At 42.1% G+C, this 13,940-nt stretch overlaps 1 pseudogene; it reads left to right on the top strand.

Moving 5' to 3' along the window:
- Window positions 1–1,558: 1,558 nt before the first annotated feature.
- LOC123161931 (3beta-hydroxysteroid-dehydrogenase/decarboxylase-like) lies at window positions 1,559–11,792 on the top strand (annotated as a pseudogene).
- Window positions 11,793–13,940: the final 2,148 nt, after the last annotated feature.

Genomic DNA, 13,940 nt, shown 5'->3' with positions numbered 1-13,940 from the left:
GGGTGCACCAGCATTATGGCAAGTTTATTTTAAGACGCCGATAACTGTCACACATGTGGCACAATGGATACCCGATCAGACGAGTCTTGTGGTTGTACCCATGAGACAGCCCACACGACCCTGTGTGGATGAGCATTAAAACCACCCACACATTTGGGTGTAGCTACGACAGCCCACATGACCCTATGTGACAACTGCTCACCCCCATTCCGTGAGCGTGAATGCGTGTGTAATCAACTTTTGTTGCCATGTGTAATTAACTATAGTTGCCATGTGTGCCATGTATCATTAAATATAGTTTCCATGTGTAACTAATTGGAATTGTCACGTGTGATCAAACCATAGTTGCCATGTATTATCAACCATAGTTGTTGTGCGTGATTAACTTGTTGCCACATATGGACATCTATAGTTGCTTTGTGTGATTAAACCATAGTTGCCATGTATGGTCAACCGTAGTTGCCGTAACTAGTTGTCACATATACACACCTCTAGTTGCCATCTATCACCGTGTGAGTGTCATGTGGACGAAGACCAGTTTTTCCCACACGTTCGGGCGAGCGTTCCTGTGTCCATTCGGGCGAGGAGCGTCCACACGTGTAGCACTAAATGATAATGCCTACAGAGCGCTGGGTGCTTATATGGCTCTCCACCCAGATGGCAACTGCTTCAAAAATTGTGCAAATGGATCAAACGACATCGAGTGTGTGTGGGCATGTTGATAACTGCCGCATGTGTGGGCATAATTATTTTGATTATTTTTAAGATGGGTTAGTAATTATCTAAGACTACCCACATGGGAGTAACATAGGTAGTACCATCACACATATCTAGGTTAAATAGATGATGTGGCGTGCAATAAATGAAGAAAGAGATGAAAGTGGTAACATATCTAGTTACTACTAGTATGAGTAACATCACACATATCAACGCAAGATGTGTCTATAGCCTAATGAATGAAGTATTGCATGTTACTACACATATGTTACTCACCACTATAAAAGTAGTAACATAGACTAGTAACATGGGCATGTTACTAGTCTATATTACTATCTATTGTGGCTAGTCTAACTCTAATTATAGATACTACCCTGCCACACACAGAGACGACATAAAGATCACCCGCCACTCAACCCAACGGGAATAAATCTCCTACCGACAGCCGTTTAATTGATCACCAAGGCAAATTAATACCGGCCTGCACCCCATCAATCCGCCCATGCCTTGTCCTGCAGCTCATCAGGACAAACATAAAATATTAATTATTGCATTTATATACTTTGTCGGGCATATAAGCAGCCCATGTGCTTATTATTATTCTCTCTATACAAAATATATTTAGGTATTTTTTTGCCTCAAATCCGACCCACCTACCGTTAATTAATTCTCCTGTAGTATATTTGGTAATTTACAAGAAATGAAGTCACCAGTACAGCAATGCAGAGTCAGACAGGTCCGCCATGACATTATGTTTTCCACCTAACGGCCAATCGGTCACTTACTCCTGCCGAGAAACGCACGCTACTAGTAGGCCAGTCGTTTTAGCATTTCCTTCATCGTCTTCGGTCTCCTTGATCGGTCATACTAGTTTTCTTCAGGGCAACCCAAAGGATCGAGCGACTAAAATCGTACACATCCGTATATAGTACAGCTATCAAGCTAGCAGCTGGATTGTTGTACTAATACATACGTACAGTACTTGCTAGCACGCGCATGCATGGATCCTTCCCCGGTCGGCCAGGAAGCACGTCGGTTGTGCGCAGTGACCGGCGGCCGGGGATTCATGGCGAGGCACCTGGTCGCGGCGCTGCTCCGCTCCGGAGATTGGCACGTGCGGATCACTGACCTCGGCCCCGATGTCGCCATGGAGCCCGACGAGGATGATGGGCTCCTTGGCGCCGCTCTGCGTGACGGCCGCGCCACCTACATCTCTGTCGACGTCTGCCAATTGGCCCAGCTCACACAAGGTACTTCTATTATTCTTGGGAAAATATAAACTAGGAGTAGTACATAGTGCGGATGAGTGTCGTCCGGTGCGGCGGCATCCCAATGGGATTTTGATATAGAGAGAATCCATGCATGTATGCATGAATCTTACACATCATACTAACATCATTGTACTAATTGCTTTTTTCTGTTTTTTTTCTTTTTTTTAAATGTTTTGTCTCACTAACCGTTAATCTGATTGGTGATCCGTTTTCACTGGTGAGCTCGTCTCGACGAGCCGCTTCAAAACAAGATCCCATATTGTCATGTTTTGATAAAAAAAAATTTGTCGCCTCTAGCTGCCAGAATATGTCAACATAGTTGCGAATGCTAATTGTGAGCAGTTACTGCAATAATTAAGTATTGTTACCAGATAATGGGGTGTATGCTTTTAGATGTTGTAACGTTTACGAAAGGTATAGAGTGTTTGAAAAAAAAGGTATAGAGTGAATTTCTAAGCGTTAACAATAGGACAAAATAGGCATTAAGCCAGAGAAATACCATCGACCAAGTTTTCTACTAGTGTCTATTGCCGTTCAACAATCTGACAATCAAGTTAATTTAATATGACAATTGAGTGTATCATAATCTAACAACTAAGTGATAGAAATCCGGCAACTATCTTCGGAACAAAGTTGCCAAAACATGTTGGCAGGAGATTAGATCTCGTCGCGAGGAAACTGATGGTGAAAGTGGATCATCAACTGACTTCACGGTTTGGGAGATAAAACTTTTTAAAATTTTAAATTTAGAAGAATATTTGTTGATGTCATGTGTTTTGCATGCATACATGCATGAAAGAGAGATGAGGGAAGCCGATACATGGGACATCCTACATGTCGGTGCTGCTACCTGGTCAAGTCTATTATTCTTTTATAAAACACTTTCTAGGGTAGGTAGGTACTCCTATTTTTTTGTCAGAAAGTATTCCTTCTTTAGTTTTTTTCTAACTTCAACTCAACATTTTGTGAGTTCATGGCTTCCAAACACAATTTAGTTCCAATTATATTTTTGCCCCCTTACAAAAAATTACCAAACGTACACACGGTATTTCGTCAGTATTTTTCTTGGACTTCATCATGCATCATGTAAGTCGGTAGTTTATTTTTTCTTTGGCCTTTGCATCATTGCGATGCACATAACAATTCTTATCTATACCTAATATTAAGGGATGGTGCCTTTCTCTGATTTTTTGTCCGCCCGCCTACCCTCTGTTGTCTATAAAGTTGAAATAAATTATTCACCATGCCACCCATAAGTACAAAAAAAACTCTTTGTTAATTGTTTCTCTAATATTTTCGCCAATCATTGAAACTACCCACAATATTGAAATAAATTACCACCCCATCGCCCGTAAGTAAAAAAAAATCTTCGTTGATTGTTTCTCTCAATTTTTCATCTGTAATCAATTGCCCCTAGATTTGATGTAAATTACCCACCTAGCCACCGTAATAGTGAAAAAATGAGTGTTCCTCCGAACTATTCATAGGGCATAGGGCCCTTCTGTTTTCATCCATCGTGAAACTGACTTTTTATTTTCCTTCTCATACATGCATCGATGATGTACTCAAAAAGATGCATGCATCAAGGATCAAGTCCAACATTGATCCATTGTGAGCATCTTAGAATGCATGTGTCTTACGTCAACATTTGAGCCGGTTGATGAACAAATATTCAAATACGTGTATATACATGTAGTGTAAATATTTGGAACTTAATTTTAAGACCACGATTTTATTGTCCCATTGCAACTCACGGCCCTTTTTGCTAGGTAATTATTAAGCAGAGTTAAGACCAAAGACAATCACTGACAAACATTTACAAGATACGAAATAGTAAACACATATGACGGAGTCTACTTCTTCCACAACAACGCATTCAAGAAGGGATAAACGACCCGGTGTTATCGTCATGACGTCGGACCAGAGACATGCTGTACATGGATTTTAACCTGAATACCAAGATCAGTCACTGAAGACCAATACAACATCAAGTAAATAACGATTTCATCAAGATAACACTACAAGTTCTTTGCTTCTGAGCCAGACCAATAAAGGCTAGAACAAAAGTTTTCATTCCGTAGATGAAGCGCGTTTCAATAAGCATCTTGATGACAGGTCGTTTGATAGTCGTCTTCACTAGTGCTCCATGCGAGGGTCAAAAGCCACTAGAAAATTGGTGGGGTCATCTTCCCACCTTAAACCACTGCCACGACCGTTAGGTGCACACATATCTAGCAGCGTGAAACTCGTTGTTGCCAGTTGCCACTCCACACCACCGCGAGTCACACTGCAGCATCCACATAGTCGAAGCCGGTGCCCCGGTGCTAGAAGCTGGTGGGCGGGTGGGGAACCGCCGGCATGCCCCATGGCCCATCAGCACCAGACTCTGCTGATGGCGCCTTGAGCTTCCTTGTGTAATGGTCGGTGCCCTCACACCGGATGATAATCCCCTTTGCGCCGTCAGTGAGCGTGACATGCGACCACCACCGTCGTTCCTACAAATGCATTGACGGGCCTGCAGATGTGCTATTTGCACCCCTTGATCATTGAGGACGGCCCCTCCCGCAGTGAACAGTGGAGGACGCCCCCGCCATGACTATCCGCTTCTCCGTCCTGGATGATATTGTGTGTGTCGTCCTCGATGCAAACGTGGGCACCACGAGACGCTCCCGGATTAATTCCCGGTGGTCCACTGCACCAATCCATCCACCCGGGCAGCCCCAATGGTGAAAAACTAGATCGCAAGTTAACTGTTGTGAAGTATCGTGAGGACAGCGACGCACCATCACTGCTCCCCATGGTGTGCTTCCAAACTATTCACGGCTCTGCTAACTTGACTATGCTTGTGGAGCGCGATTGGCAGCGAGTCTCCGGACGGCCCGACACACGTAACTCCGCACGCTCTTGTACCTGCTGAGGAGAGAGGTCGACGAGGCCTCCGGTTGCTTACGAGCTGCCTGCAGCCGCGACCCCTGGACCTTTCCAGCCCTGCAGCATCTCATGGCGAGGCGCACCCTGAAGGCCATCCTCCGGCCGGAGCCGCCATGGTAGAAGGGTGAGTCGTAGATGTGAAATCGCCTTCCCGTGAAAAATAGATATGGAGGTTTCTTCGGGCGTGCGATCGCTTCACGTCGACAGTTTTCTACATTTATAACAAGTTAGTTATGTTTTCAAAAGAGAAGCAAAAAAGAAAGAAAAATATCTAAGAAATGCTATAAACAGATGTGAATCTATCCAATTCCTTGTTTAGGTAGCATAGGAAATGATTAAATGTGATCTAGGTCATGTGGTCTTCTCCACCCTAGGACAAAGAGTCTATCCAGCGGAGTAAATTGCATAAAACCACCACTTTGAAGGTTAGGTTTGCGGAAAAAACTACAATACATTTTTTTGCAGAAAACATCATGTCTTTGGTAAACACCACTAATCGATGGATCTGGCTCTGTTGAGCACACTTATGACAGTTGGGGCCCGTTTTTCGCTGACATGGCACAATGTTTTGCCAAAGATAACGCTCGATGGGTCAAAAAGCAAAAACACCCATGATATTCTTTCCCCGTGTGGCCAAGGCCCTTCCCTCTTCGCTCCCGCAGCAGCCTGAGGAGAGGAGCTCCTCATCCCGCACACCGCCGCAAGTAGTAGCTCGCCGGAGCAGACGAAGCCGGCGAACTGCGGAGAAGGGCGCACCAGGTCCAGTTCCTGGACTTAAACTGTGGAGGGGGGCGCACCACGCACCACCACATGAGCTGCCGATGGCGGTGTGCGCACGCGCTCCAGGCGCCGCCACCTCCGGTGAGGGATGTCGCGTTGTAGCCCTGATTTACCCCCAGCGCCGCCACCTTGTCTGGATCCGGCAAAGGATGCCGCGCCGCCGCCCTGATTTGGCCTCCAGCTTGAAGATGCCCCGCGCTGGTTGTGGATCCGGCGAGGTATGCCGCGCCGCCGCCTCGATTGGCCTCCAGCGCGAGGAGGCGCCCGGCGCCGGTTGCCAGTTACGACGAGGGATGCCGTCGCTGCCTCGATTTGTCCTCCAGCGCGAGTAGTTGCCCGGCGCAGGCTGCGTGTGGGATGAGGCTGCGTTGACCTCCAGAGCAGAGATGCACATCGTCTGTTGCATTTTTTCCTTTTGATTTAGGGGTGTCTATGTAAAATCTAAGGACTAGTTTGTAAAATTAGATTAAAATTGACCTGGCATGAAATGTTACGCCATGTAGGCAAAAAGGAGCCCCAACTGTGATAAGCATGCTCAACCGAGCCAAATCTGCCGATTAGTGGTTTTTGCCAAAAAAAAATACACAAGACAGGGTGTTTTCTGCAAAAAAAAAATATTGTAGTGTTTTTCGTAAACCTAACCTTCAAAATGGTGGTTTTATGCAATTTACTCTATCCAGCGGGATAGACAATCTCGATTCCTTATTCTATCTCTGTTCTTGACTAGACGAAGATCTTGCTTAAGTTCTGACCACAAGAGTTATAGTATACTAGAAGATACCCTGCACATTGCTGCGTGATTGAAGCTTTAAAAGTCAGCTAAAAATGATAAAAAAAATGGAAGATAATTATGATAGCTTGTTACATGGGAAACACATACCTATTTGAGGCCCCTCACCAACAATGTGTGTTTATTTACTCCTTTCTTGTTGCCTACCTTTGTTTTGCTAATCTGGTTCGTCCAATCTTGGGTGATATACTGCATTTGTTGGGATATACACATGTGTGTCTTCTCCTTTACCTAACCTCTCAATGTTGTAAGACTAATCAACAACATCGAAAAAATCAAAAACTATAATGATGATTAGTTATGGCTTGAACAGGGCATTCAGTAAGTAAGATGACATTGATGATAAAGAGGACGTAAAATGCAACTATAATTCAAAACATATGACATAATATGATTGAATTAATGATGTCTGCAAGTACAATTTGGCTTAGAAGCCAATTATTTTCGTAGGTTTGTGCATACCTATGTCCAAAAGCACGGAGAACAGGACAATCTTTGGACTCAAGCACGAAGAACGAAAGAGGCTCACTTGGCATAAATTTGATATAGCTCTATTTTGAAGGCTTCATACTAACTTCCTACGTATAAAACATATTGACAATGAGAAAGGACATCTCTAAGATTTTCTGAACTTAACAGGTATGTTACAGAAATCGTGCTACCAAAATATTTTCTTATTTTGTTACATGATCCGCAATAGTCTTTAAATCATATTCAAATGTAAATTACTAAAAAATCGATATGTAGAAATGCCATGATAAAATGTGATTAGCCTTAATTAATTACATCATAAAGATTGCATTGGTTCAACTCACTTGCAACCTGTTTGCATTATCATCGAATACCTTTTTGACATGACAAAACAAATATTTGCAGAATCAACATGAGAAGAGGATTATTTTTAGCCGACTAATGTGGCCCTGGGATGATGTTGGTATTGTTGCTCAAATCGAAATAAATAATAGTAAGAATGGTAAAAGAATAATCAGTGTCCAAAAATCCATAATCATCAATCTAAATGAAGTGCAGCCGCATCAACCGTCCAATCAAATATATATCCAATGAAAAGAGAATTTAGTGTTTGATAGAGGCCTGCCTATGATGCAGATGAACGACTGAATCTTGTGTAAGGGACAACGTCCCCAAAGGTCAGGAAATAAGGGGAAGCCGAATGGAAAAATATAAGAATATCTCCTTCCCATAGCTTGCACCAATGTTTGGCAGTTAGAGATGAAGTTTGGTTCGTGAACTCAATACTCCAATGCCTCCTGCAATGACCTGCGAAATGTTCTGGGAAGCCTTCACGGCCACATCAGAGTACAAAAATTGGTCCCTTGTCAACTCTATTCCAGTCGAAGAGTGATTTTCCTATTACTTGTTTACAGTCATCAATGTACTAATACTAATTGCCTACTCAAAAACAAAATGCTTAGTAGGAGGAAGGAAGGTTGAGGTTGGAGCCAGTACCATTGCATTTTTCGCGGAAACAACGATGAGGTTTTCTTCACACCTGCCTCTGCCGCATTCCGACCGATCACAAATAGAACAGGTTGGAAGACCAAGCGGCCGTCGATGCGGAAGAACGCATGCTCGTCGACCTCCACGGCAAGCCCCTCGCGATAGCAGTCAGGGTGAAGATGCCACCCATGGCGCTCGGTGAGGTGTTGTTGATGTCGCTGGCGTTGTGTAAAGATTAAGATACTGCCACAACAGCGGACTGGGGCGTAAGCAAGGCTCATACCGGCAGGCGCGCACGTCCTCCTTGCCGTGCCGCTGCAGGACAGCAGGAACATCGTCGAAGCCATCGGCTCCGTGGCAGCGATGACAGGTCAGATCCGCTCTAGCACGACGCCACAAAAGACAGTCAGAAACAATATAGTTTGAGATTAAGAGAAATCAAGCAGTGGCGAAGCCATGTATAGGCTGTGTAGTCAAATGACTAGACAGCTTTGTGAAAACAGTATCATATATAAGCACAAATCATGCAGAAAATAATAGAAAATTTGTAGAAATACATAGATGTTGACTACACATGATTAAAATCCTGGCACCGCCACTGAAATCAAGGGAAAGAATATTGAGGCTCCATTGAACCAACTCATAGATGGAATAGGAGACAAACCGTGTCGAACAACCCAGTTGAAGAGGCTGTAGTAACTACTGTAAGTGCGTGAAGTGGAGGAGAGATGTGAAACGCCGAGAGGCAAATCGCTGCATGTACGTGAAGTGGAGGAGGCAAATCGGGAAGGGAGGGCAACACGTCTAAATGTCAACCAAAATTGGTTAAAAATAATAATTGCTGATGTGGCAAATTGCTGAGGTGGATAGGCTGCATATCAAGAAAGATGGGGATGAACTATTTACGTATTATATATTCGTGTCTTGTGTACTGCAGCTCTGGAAGGAGTAGATACTGTTTTCCACACTGCTACTGCGGATCAGATCAAGAACAACTTCAACCTCCATTACAAGGTCAACGTCGAGGGTACGCCAGTTTAATTAATCTTTTGAACATCAGGCAGCTGGTAGATTCAAGTTAATTCATTTTTCCTGTTATCTCGAGCACAGGGACAAAGAATGTCATCGAGGCTTGTAACAAATGCAAGGTTAAGACACTCATATACACTAGTTCCAGTGGAGTTGTATTCGATGGAGTTCATGGCCTCTTTGGGGCAGATGAATCAACACCATATCCAGATAAGGTTGCCCCACATAATTGACTAAATCAATTTCATTTAGTTGATTGCTTGTCACTCCCTCCACTATTGCATCTTTAACTAGTGTTATAGTTTATATCACTAGTTCTAGTTTTTAATTAGCTTCTCAATAGCATATTTTTCTTCCTTCTTCTCTTTATACAAATGGCGCAGTACGTATGGCTAACCTTGCGGTTTTCTTGTTATCAGTTTCCTGATGCATACACACAAACCAAGGCAGAAGCGGAAAAGCTGGTGATGAGAGCCAATGGAATAGATGAGCTTCTCACTTGTTGTATACGTCCTGGCTCCATCTTTGGCCCTGGTGACACACTAGTGCCAACTTTAGTTTCTTACGGAGGAATGATGGTAAGTACATCTATATTGCACATAACATGATAAAATCACCAAAACGTAGTTCTAAACTAAATATTTTCAGTAATCTAGGTTTTCTACCTCTCTTAATATATAGAAAGTTAATTTGGATAAGTTTGCAACATGGAATGCTTCCTCGTGAATATGGTCATAAAAATCATCAACCTCGCACATTGAGGTAGGATGTAGTAGAATCAGCACATACATTATGTTTTTTCCGACAATATGGAATGGAATTAGACTTATTTATATGAATGAAAAGGGGCAGGAAACATTACAAACTTGGGTTAATTCGAGGAAAACTAGTTGAACTAAAACAACTAGCAATCTTCCATGCTAACTAGGCTCGGACCATAGCCAAATAAAAATTATCTGGCCATCAAAAGTGACAACCACACATACAAGCTTAGACACACCCCCACTCCGTCCTGCTAGTGCTACCAAACGTAGTCATCTTTACCCATTGCAGGAAATCCCCTGAGGATGCACCTCTATGCCCGCTGCAGTGGAACAAGCCATGATTGCCAACCCATGGATACTTGGTGGTGAAGACATATCTCAAGGGGTGGTGGATCTGGGCGTCACGACTACTAAACCTATTCGGGATTTTTGGCAATGTCACTACAATGGGTGCAACAATGGAGGGTGCCTCCATTATAGGATACACACTTGTCATGTGATGTTTTTTTCATTTCAAAACACAAATATATATTTTTCATTTAAAGACTCTCTCTCTCTCTCTCTCTCTCTCTCTCTCTCTCTCACACACACACACACACACACACACACACACACATGAATATTACCTGAATTCATATAGTTTTACAAAAGAGAACTTTATATACAACTGGATTTATTGTACTCTAGTTTGAAGCACATGACCTATTTTTTATTGTTGTAGATCATTGTTGGTGATGGCAAGAATTGTGATGATTTGTATATGTTGAGAATGTGGTGCATGCTCATATATGTGCCGAGAAAACCCTTTCTACGAAAGACGGTGCAAAGAGAAGTGGAGGCAAAGTATGTACATTTATCGCCGAGCAGGAAAAAATGTGATTCACCTTATTATTCTCATGACATATTTAATTTTTGTAGACCTACTTTATAACTAATATGGAGCCAGTGAATATGTGGGACTTTATTTACATGGTTTTGGAAGAACTTGGATACAAAAGGTGATATTTCCTATTCCCTCGTACTGTATCAATTCCGTAGTTCACATTTTTAACCTCTTTTATCAACAATATATCTAAGTTACTTCAACATGCATGTACAATATTATGCTTCGATGAAACAAAATAAAGTGATTGTCCTATGCCACCAACATCACATGTTCCTACATTTGCACGCACAAACGACTACTGTATTTATTCAGAACAACTGAGACTTAAGTACATATAATATGTTGTCGATTGGTTGTAGAACATAGTACATGTATACAGCTACATGTAAATGTGGGCTTGCATTTTTGTAGAGTAAATAGTCACATTTCTTCATTGTTACCTATAATTATAGTGTATATGTATTAAGCTATCGGGCAACATAATGTTACATTACCAAGATATAATTTTGTTAGGACAATGGTTTATTTCTTCTAATAGGAGTAAGAATTGTTCATATAACTAACTAATGGAACTATTTTGCAGCCGTTTCAGACTAAGAATACCTTTATGCCTTCTGGAGCCAATAACATTTGTGGTAAACTGGAGGCTATAATAATATATTCTCGCACTATGGAATGCGTTACCTGGCATGCTAACATCCACAAGAATTAAGTATGCGACCCTCAATAGAACATTCAAGTGCAACAATGCTGTTGAACAACTTGGTTACAAAGCAATAGTCTCACTCAAGGTTGTTACTTTAATTTTTCTTTGTTCAATTTCTATACTTAGTATTTTCTTTCTCTAACAACTTTTATGACCTTCGGTGTAAGGAGGGAATAAATATGACTACTGAATTCTACAAGCGCGTAAGGGCGTGAGATATGTGCATTTCTACTTGAGAAGGGAGAGGGTGCACAATTCGACAAACTCCAAGCCCTGCACCCAACAATATCTAGATGTATATCCTTCTATCTGAAATTGAAGTGTGTTTGCGATATTGGACCATAATAAGATTCACAATTTATGCTACCTATCACTATGAATTGCATATGAAGGAAAAATATATACATGGAAAAGTTGAAATTGATTAATTTGTTGTGTGGTCAATCCGACCACTCATGAAGCCTTTTTTGACTAGAAACTATTAAAGGCGCTCTTGGTGTGAAGTCAAGTTTAAAAACATGATTAGGATCTTGTGAGTCATAAAGATCGGCAGCTTGTTCAACATGGACAAGTTCACATTTATACCCATTCGATATGTGTAATGTGGTATTTATGATGTCTTACACAGTGAAGCGAGATCCTAGAAGCCTATTGTCTAGCTACGATTGTTTATATCAAAATAAAGTTCAAACTTTGATCCGGTGTGAAGCCATGAGCAACAAGTCAAGCTTTATTTTGCACCACATCTCGTACCTCCTTGTTTTGAAGACTCACTTTGTGCCAATGATTACGTGCTTGGCAAGTTGGCATCATGTCTTTCTGCCAAGATCGACACTTGGTTTTGTGGAACTGTATGACTGACGACTGAGCATGGCGTAGAAATATAAAATCAACACCCCCTTTTTTGTTATGAATGTTGGAAGAAAAATAAAACCATCATTCATACATACATACATACATACATACATAAGTGTCCAGTACCACATGTGTCTACACTACTAGGGCAAACCTTATAGCGCTAGTCAAATCTAGGTGCTACTGCTACTTAGTAGTAGCGCTTGTCGCAAAAGCACGCTACAACTATAGTTTTAGCAGTAGAGTGTCGGTGCAGAAAAGCGCTACTACTATAATTCCCACACTATTACCGGTAGGCTAGAAATAGTAGTAGCGGTTTTTCCTAAAGCACGCTACTGCTAAATGCTTTGTAGCAGCGCGTTTCTGGTGTAGGGCGCTAGTGCTATGAAAAAGAAAATAAATAAAAAATAAGTAGAAAAGTAAATGAAATAAAAGAAATAGAAAAAGGAGAAATGGAAAAAAAGAAAATGTAAAGAAAAATCAAAATAAAAGAGAAAGGCCTAGCAGCAGCGCTTTTCGGCAGAACGCGCTATAGCTAGCATGTTTTGCCAAAACGCACTACTGCTATTTTGACATAACCCCGGCCGCGCGGGCTCAAAATTTTGCTAAGTCCTTTCCCCCCTCTCCCCCTATCCTCCAACTCCTCCATCGTCGCCGTCGATCGCCCTGCAGCCCTCGACCTCACCGCCGACGCCCGAGGCCGTCGTGACCTCACCGCCGCCGCCCGAGCCCGCCCTCGACCTCATCGCCGCCGCCCGAGCCAGAGCCTGCCCTCGCCGCCAACTGTAAGGCTCTCCCTCTCCTCTCCCCTACACTCCTCTCTCTCTCTCTGCTAGGGCGCATAAACCCTCCTCTCTAGGTTAATTAACTTAGGTGAATTTAGTTATGAACCCTAGGAATTAGCAGTTGTGGTACTAGTAGATGTTAATTAGATTAACTTAGGTTAATTAGGTTAGGGCAATAGAGCAGCAACATATAACAGGACCCTAGGAAATTAACTTAGGTTAATTAGGTTAGGGCAGTAGTGGTACTAGTAGATGTTAATTAGATGTTTTTTAGTTAGGGAAGTAGGGTTTTACTAGGTTAATTAGGTGGAGTTAAATGAATGACCTAAATGAATGAAATTAGTAGTTAAGTGAATTTTTAGGACAAATTTGTATATGCTTAAGTACTTAACTAAATTTTATTTTTAGGACAAACTTGTATATGCTTAAGTAGTTAACTAAATATATAATAGGGTTGTATATATAGTTGCTTAAGTACTTATATAGTTGTTCTGCACCCCAATGTATGCTTAAGTAGTTGATATTCTTAGTGTTCATCAATGGGTGCTTAAGTAGTTGTAGATGCTTAAGTAGCTAGCTAGGGTTCATCTAATTAGTTAGTACTTGTAGCTGCTTAAGTACTAGGGTAGTAGGGCTAGGGCACTAGGACATAATTTGAATTGAGTTGTAGGTTCATAATTTGAAATTTGTGTAGATTTTCTTGAAATGTGAAGCATTGAAGTGGTCCCTTGATTGTGCCCAAGTGGCCTTTTGTTGTTTCCAGGGAATGAAGCCGAGTGGCCTATGTTTTGCCGGAATGTTGATTCATTTCCGCTCCGGCAAATTTCAGGTGCTCGATTTGTCCACTTTTTAGCAAAGGTCATGCCGAAATTTTCCGTAAATTTCGGGATGACTTGTGCTACAAACTAGGATATATCAAGTGCCCGGGATTTGCCGCACCGGAAAGGAATCAACGTTCCTGCAAAAAC

Source organism: Triticum aestivum, chromosome 7B (assembly GCF_018294505.1).
Source record: "Triticum aestivum cultivar Chinese Spring chromosome 7B, IWGSC CS RefSeq v2.1, whole genome shotgun sequence".
Lineage (NCBI taxonomy): Eukaryota > Viridiplantae > Streptophyta > Magnoliopsida > Poales > Poaceae > Triticum > Triticum aestivum.
This window is presented reverse-complemented; position numbering and strand designations above follow the sequence as displayed.